Source organism: Engystomops pustulosus, chromosome 5 (genome assembly GCF_040894005.1).
Source record: "Engystomops pustulosus chromosome 5, aEngPut4.maternal, whole genome shotgun sequence".
NCBI lineage: Eukaryota > Metazoa > Chordata > Amphibia > Anura > Leptodactylidae > Engystomops > Engystomops pustulosus.
The window spans coordinates 76362102-76369108 of record NC_092415.1 but is presented as its reverse complement, the minus strand read 5'-3'; the positions used below and the strand labels follow the sequence as shown (position 1 = coordinate 76369108).

Genomic DNA, 7007 nt, shown 5'->3' with positions numbered 1-7007 from the left:
TTAAATGGGATAGTTAGCATCCTAAACCCTTATGACAGGGCATCCCAAAAGGGTAATACCTTCGGGCCAGGAGATATTGCTTGGATTTACCTGACTATCTATCAGCAGCTGCTGATTTACGGACCAGATTCTGAGATACCCGGATAGAATCCTGAAAGAGGCTCACCAATATGCCCTAAGTAGGAAAATAAATTCCTTACACCACGTCTTGGGGATGAGCAAAAGATCCCTTTACGGATTATTGCAAAGTATGATGATAAACACCTGCTGTTAAAAATATTCTATCCATGTATGGAAACTGCTCGAAGCTGACCCTGTACATGGGCGATTTGGTTGGTAATTGGCCAACAATTGCTTATCGAAGGGGCAGAAATCTAAAGAACAAACTGGTACAAGGGGATCACACGTGTATCAAATTCCAAGGCATTGATCTGGTTGTGCCTTCCGCAAGAGGGGGCAATTTTGACAGTGTCTTATTGCAGTGTGAGGCACGTTGGATTTGTGTTCTAAACACTGAAAAACCTCATGGCCTCAAGGACTGTATTAATTATGCATGTTTCATAGAATAGGGTAGTAGAAAAGTTATGGTTATGCTCACCTTGTTGCGTTATGCGGAATGGCACAACTCATATCAAGTCATATGTGGTGGGCACGCTATGCTGCCTCCGGGAGGTTGTCTCAGTTTGGTTCCTCACACGACTGAGGAAGAATCCTGTCCGGATTCGAAACGCGTCCCGTCACTCACCATTTTATTGTTTTTATATAGATGTTGAAAATAAAAACATTTTATTATACATGCTACATGCCGGTTTTCATTGGAGACCTAAGGGAGAAAAACTAGTGATCTTCGAATTCCGAAAAGATCCTTCATCTCTGCTTCATTTAATGCTCATTCCTTTAAAGTTTGTTGTCATACTACCTCAATGGCAAGGCACTGCACTTTCTGGTGCAAGGGTTGCACATTCAGTTCTATATGATATCCCTCTTTGCCATAAATAAGCCATTTCTCTGGAAGGATCTCCATGGTATCGTTATAGCTTCGGAAGAAGAGATCTATCTTAGGAGCGGCATTCTTCTATTGGCTATGGTGGAGCGAGTCCCTGTGACATACGGACGGAAACAGTATTGATAGCTCTACTCCAGATAGGTGGGGCCAAGCTCTTAAATAGTCGGTGTGACTGCACGGCGTTCACGTCCACTACAGTGCCAGTACATGCAGGCAGGCATAGTCAGACTGCACTACCAATGTATGAATGCAGCTACTAATACAGCTAATGTAAGAAAGCCTGCCATTTATGTGCCTGTGTAATCCTCTGACAACCTCTGATGCCACTAGGTGTTCCAACCCATGTAGACATATATAGACAGAAATATATTGTAGTCTGAATAGGAGAATGTTAAGGGGAGGTTCATTTATAATAGGACGTTGGGCATATTGCGTGTGGCATGAATCAATGGGATGTGTAAGGGAGTTAACATATTGTGGTCTGTATAAGAGAATGTTAAGGGATTGTTGGGTCATAATAGAATAGTAGGAATGTTGTGTATATGGATATGTGATGGAATGTATGCTTCTAGGGTAGACTAGTACTATGTGTCTAAATAAAGTCTTACCAATCAGATGTTGAAGGTAATGGAAAAAGTCAATTCATGGATCTGTGGAAAAACATGAACAATTGTAAGTCGTAGGCAATATAAGTATATCAAATTCCAGTTGTTATATCCACTTATTACTATCTAGATAAGGAAAAAATATGGCAAAGATACATATAAAATAGGTAAAAGTTCTAGATGAAACTGTACATCATACTCTCTATTTAACCCCAGTGGTTCCAGAGTCTGAAGGGTGTATGTCCAGTATGCTTTGTGTTTCTTCAGTAGTTGAATCTGATTACCACCCTTACGAGGGCAACGGTACATGTTCTATGACTCGGAATTTTAGTTGTGCCAGATTATGGAACATGTAATGAAAGTGAACAGGGAGTGTGTATTATATTCTTGGTGCCATATTCTATGATAATTTATTGGCTGTTGGGTGGAATATATGTACAAAGGGTAACCTTCTCGTGTGTATTTTTTGTTGTGTACATATAATTGATAATCGTAGAATAATTAATAAGGTAGCAAAAAATAAATAATAATAGTGTTCCCAAATCTGAAAAAGACTATAATCTATGATAAACAAAGAAAATGCAGATGCGATAAGTAAAAATAATAATCTTTATTTAGAATTTCAGCAACTATTAAAAACAGTTAAAAAACCCATACTAGGTAAACACCAAAAAACTCCCCATAACTTAGTTATGATAAAATAAATACAGATATATACACCTTCATAGATAGTACTTGATAGTATTAGGTAGTATTGTACTGCAAACGTGGGGACTGAAGCAAGTAAATCATCAGTCGGTTCAAATAAAGAAAATACAAAGTAATAGTATACTATTCAGCCCAGTCCACTACAATGCATAGAAATCTGGTAACGGGCGATACGCGTTGGGTATCCACTGAAGATTTACTTGCTTCAGTTCCCACATTTGCAGTACAATGCTACCTAATACTATTAAATACTATCTATGAATAATACCAAAGGTTTATGTACAAATTCTGCCAATAACTCTTTCTATTTGAGCATTGGACTCCTAGAAACTAAATTGGCGCACCACAATACCCACTTACTATAGCAGTTTAATGTCAGATGAAATCACAGCACAGACCACAGAGGGGCTGACATCTACCACCAGCATAGCAGGTGCTGAGCAACCAGTAGAAGGGAGAGATCCAAGTGGAAACAACAAGACAATGGGACAACATGAGAAGCAGCCACAAAGGAGAAGCTGTGAGTTTACAAGCAAATACAGTATTAATGTTGACTTTACACAAATAATCAGAAACAAGAACAACATATTATTTGCCCTACCAGTTATCTTGCTTGGATAATTTAATTTCCAGTGCCAAATTGCCATTGCCAATATTACATGTTTGTCAAATAGTGGAAAGATCCACAAATAGAGAAGTACAAGTACCATAATAGACAGTCTTCCACAAGTAGAAGTATCAGCCCTCTATCAATGTTTACTCCATATTTAAACTATAGTCCAATATTAGTATCATTAATAGTATTATTTCAAGGTCACTTGCTATTTGTCCTTTGTGTCTATAGCATGACCAATCAATTGGTTAAAATTGAATATAGTGCTAAATATGTTTATCTTGTAGCTTGTGTTTAACAATATATGATTTTTAATAATAAAAGTTGCTTTCCATTCTAAGTGCCATACTAACCAATCTGCATCAATTCTGTCCCCCTCTTTTGTTTTGGAGCTTGATCAATTAAAAGAAGAAAGAATAATTTAAGGTAGTGTCTGATGAACGTACATGCTGTATTTCAAGATTACAAAGTTAATGTACCTTTTGTCCACATGCCCATTCATTCATGTCCATCATGAATCAAGCAAAGAAAATTCTATCATAGCAAAAGGTGGTCCAGCTCACCTTCCTTATACTTTAATAATTCAGAGCATGGATTTCTTTGCTGTAGATGTAGATGCAACCACAAAGTGAATCCACAATCCAGCTCAAATAAATCATATCGAGTCTTTATAAAAGCATATTCATAACATCCAGCAGTTGCAATCGGAAATTTGAGATGTTTCAGTCATGTATTGTGCCCTATGTCATCATGTGAGCCTGAAATGCGTTGACTTTCAGATGTTAACAATCTGCTTTAGGCTCAAGATGATTCCATTGAGTTAGATTGTGAATTTATTTTGGGTCCCCTTGATAAATGTCTACTGTTTGTCCAATGCCAGTATTTGTCAATATAAAACTGAAAGAGCCATTAAACTTTGGAGTCTGGGAGAAAAATGTTAAGAGTCTCTGACTTTACTTACTGTATTTTTCAAATGTATAATGTTCTCTACAGAAACCTAGATACCATCATCAGTGTTGACATATTTAATATTGTAGTCAATAAGGTTGTATTTAGTCAAACATTAACTAAAGACAACGTTCCCTTTGTATTTGTTTAAAAGAGTCACATATTACTGGAGTCATTATAAATGTTAATGTTCATAATATGTGTTAAACTAATACATAAATGATGGTGATGTCATACTATAATGAAATCATATAATTAAACCAATCTTTAAAAAACAAAAATGTGTTGGATGTATAAGCTGCCACCAGATAAATAGCTTTGGAAGGTTGTTTAAGTCATTTGTGGTATATTAATACACATGCCACATTGAGAAGCCTCATACTGTGCAACGTGCATTTGCTTAATCTTACTCCATAATTAAAGGCATGAAAGGTCCAAGAAAGGAAAGTAAACAAGTCCTAATGAGTGAAAAGTAACACATGGGAGCGTTACAATATGCCCATGGAAGTACGAGGACAAAAGAGGTGCCAGGATTGATGGATCTTTTAATAGGAAATGTTCAGGCAAATTATGTTTTTACTCAATGCTGTGATAAATATTGGGATCAGTCCTTGGTCTCGTGGGCAATACATTAACTCACAAGCAGACCTAGTTACTTTTCCACCATTATTAACCCCTTTCCTGTTTGTTTCTTTCTGTTATTTTGCCACATGTTTTCATCATGGGCTTTGTTTTTATGGATTAAATGGAAAATTCCATTTTAACAAAAACTACTCTGGGTCAGCATGGGCACCCTGACTGATCTGCGGCTATGCAGCTCCATATAAAGCTTTTCTATAATGACTTTGATTTTCTAAACAGATTTTGCAGCAGTAGCTCACATCAATGAGTCTTGGTGGTTCACCAGTTTCTTCCGTTTGTCCACCTTTATTAGTTACTAACCAATACATGCAGGAAACATCTTTAATCTTGATTGTTTGACACAGTTGTCTAGCCTTTACATTATGGCTCTTGTCAATGTTTCAATGCTCACCCATTTTTTCTTATTTTAACACATGAGGTTTAAGAAGTTTCTGGTCACTTGCTACTTAATAAAGCAGGCATCATAACAGCTGAGGAACCTTACTGTCAGGGGTAAAGCAGACAGTTCTGCCTCATGAATGTACAGATGTGTCATCCTTCACAAAAAACTGCCTATTTATGAAGGTGTAGGCAAAGTTTGTACAGTACACAGTGTAGACTTTAACAGACCTCAGTACAGAGCCAGAACCAACCACAGTACATAAATTTAATACTGAACCATGGTCACTAAGCTCATCGCATGAATACAGTGCCAGAACTAAGCTCAGTACAAAACTACAGCTTTCCCCATAAAAATATGTCCTGCAGTATAACTTCAATGGCATATTCACACAATCATGTTGGGTTCATATCCTGGTATTATTTCAAAGACCACCTACTGCCATGTGAGTGGTATTTCAAGCATTAAGTATATACATCACACAGGGAGTGTCTGCTTTCCTGCAGGACACCGCACCGTACTGTAATTATGATAAGCTCACAAGATCTACAGCTTGGTCAGGAAATATGGCAAACACATGTTCCGTGTTTTCCAGCCATGATATGGTTGTGTAAATGGGCCTTCAAATGAGTGATAATGCATGCAATAATACCTTTTGAGTTGCACTATAATTATACATTGGCCTAAATGTATAGTGACAAATGTGAGGAAAGACAGAGACAACATTAGTAATTATATACTCACATGCCATAGTTACAGGAGAGTGCAAAGAGATAGGCAACAGTCATTGTGTGCTAGTACAAAGCTAAAAGAAGCACAACTAGTGCAAAACAGCCGTTATCTTTCACAAGAACACCTTTGCCTCCTCCTGTAACTACAATATGTAAGTTAGTAAATACCCATTCTGGCAAGTTTCATCCCTTTGTAGTTACCATAAACTTTTAACAATGTTTCATGTGGACTAGAGATGAGAAGGTTGGTTGAAAGTCGGGTTCAACTGGTTTTGTCTGAATTTTGCGACAAATTCTGTTCAGGACTTAAGGCCCGACCTTTGATCCAAACATGAACCTCATTGAAGCCAATGGGGACCTGAATTTTAACACCCCAAATGGCTGTAAAATGGAAATAGTAAGGGCTAGATGGCTGAAAATTGTGGGAATAACAGGACGGTTGCTCTGCCCACAATTGGCTAGGAAAAATGCTTGAAACAATAAATGACATTAATGTGTAAACCACAAACCCTTCCTCTCACTTCGGTTATAGGGGCTTTGGGTGTTCAGACCCAGTTAGTCACTCTCATAGCTGTAAAAGAAGCAATGAAAAACCACAAACATATTTCCCTAGTAATAATGGCCATTTATGTAGATGTTTTTGGCTATGGGTTACATGGAAGTTTTTTCACAACATTATTAGTCTTTGATAATACTTTTAGTGGCTTTATCTATATGCACACCTAATTTCAGTGAACAAGGCAATTTTAGTTCCTAAAACTACTCAGGCCGTCTTCCACAGAACTTGGGCATCAATGTTTTTGTATTCTTATGTTGTTTTTAGTCATCACACTGAGCAGGTGTTCCTAATATTTGGAAAATGGCTTGCTTAGATGCATCCACAATGTCTGTAATATATTTGGAAGAGAAAATTGCTCCTATATCAGTGGGTAAGTATTTATATCACACAGTGCACAGGACACCTGAAAGTGATTATTTTTAAGGCCAGGCAAAATATTGTCAATCTCTAATAATGTTTGCTGGTAACGTAATAAAGAGGTAAGGCTGTTAAATTAGGGCTTGATTCATCTATTTTGGCTCTGTTAATGTTGGTAAGGGACAGAATTTTCTGAGCAGCAAATGACTAATGGCTCGTCTGACACACTGGAGGGGATTTATTAATGTGCCAGAGTAGAACTAGACTAGTCTTCTGCTGTGCAAAATTTACCACTGTCTCTGATGCTGGATGATTAATCTGGTACTTTATAAGACTGGTGAGTAATAGTTTGTAATATTTGGTCTAGTTTACTGCTGTAAATATTGAATATTCTGGCGCACATTCTATTTCCTGCGAGGTCACGCCCTCTATTTTTTACAAAGGACACACCCCTTTTAG

General features: G+C 37.4%; 1 long non-coding RNA gene across 1 annotated transcript; it reads right to left on the bottom strand.

Moving 5' to 3' along the window:
- Nucleotides 1-801: 801 nt before the first annotated feature.
- Nucleotides 802-1924, bottom strand: LOC140132947 (uncharacterized). Its single transcript, XR_011855754.1, has 3 exons — nucleotides 1811-1924; nucleotides 1615-1656; nucleotides 802-1100 (listed from the first exon to the last, which is right to left on the bottom strand). It is a non-coding gene; the product is annotated as an uncharacterized lncRNA (long non-coding RNA).
- Between the last annotated feature and the right edge of the window lie 5083 nt (nucleotides 1925-7007).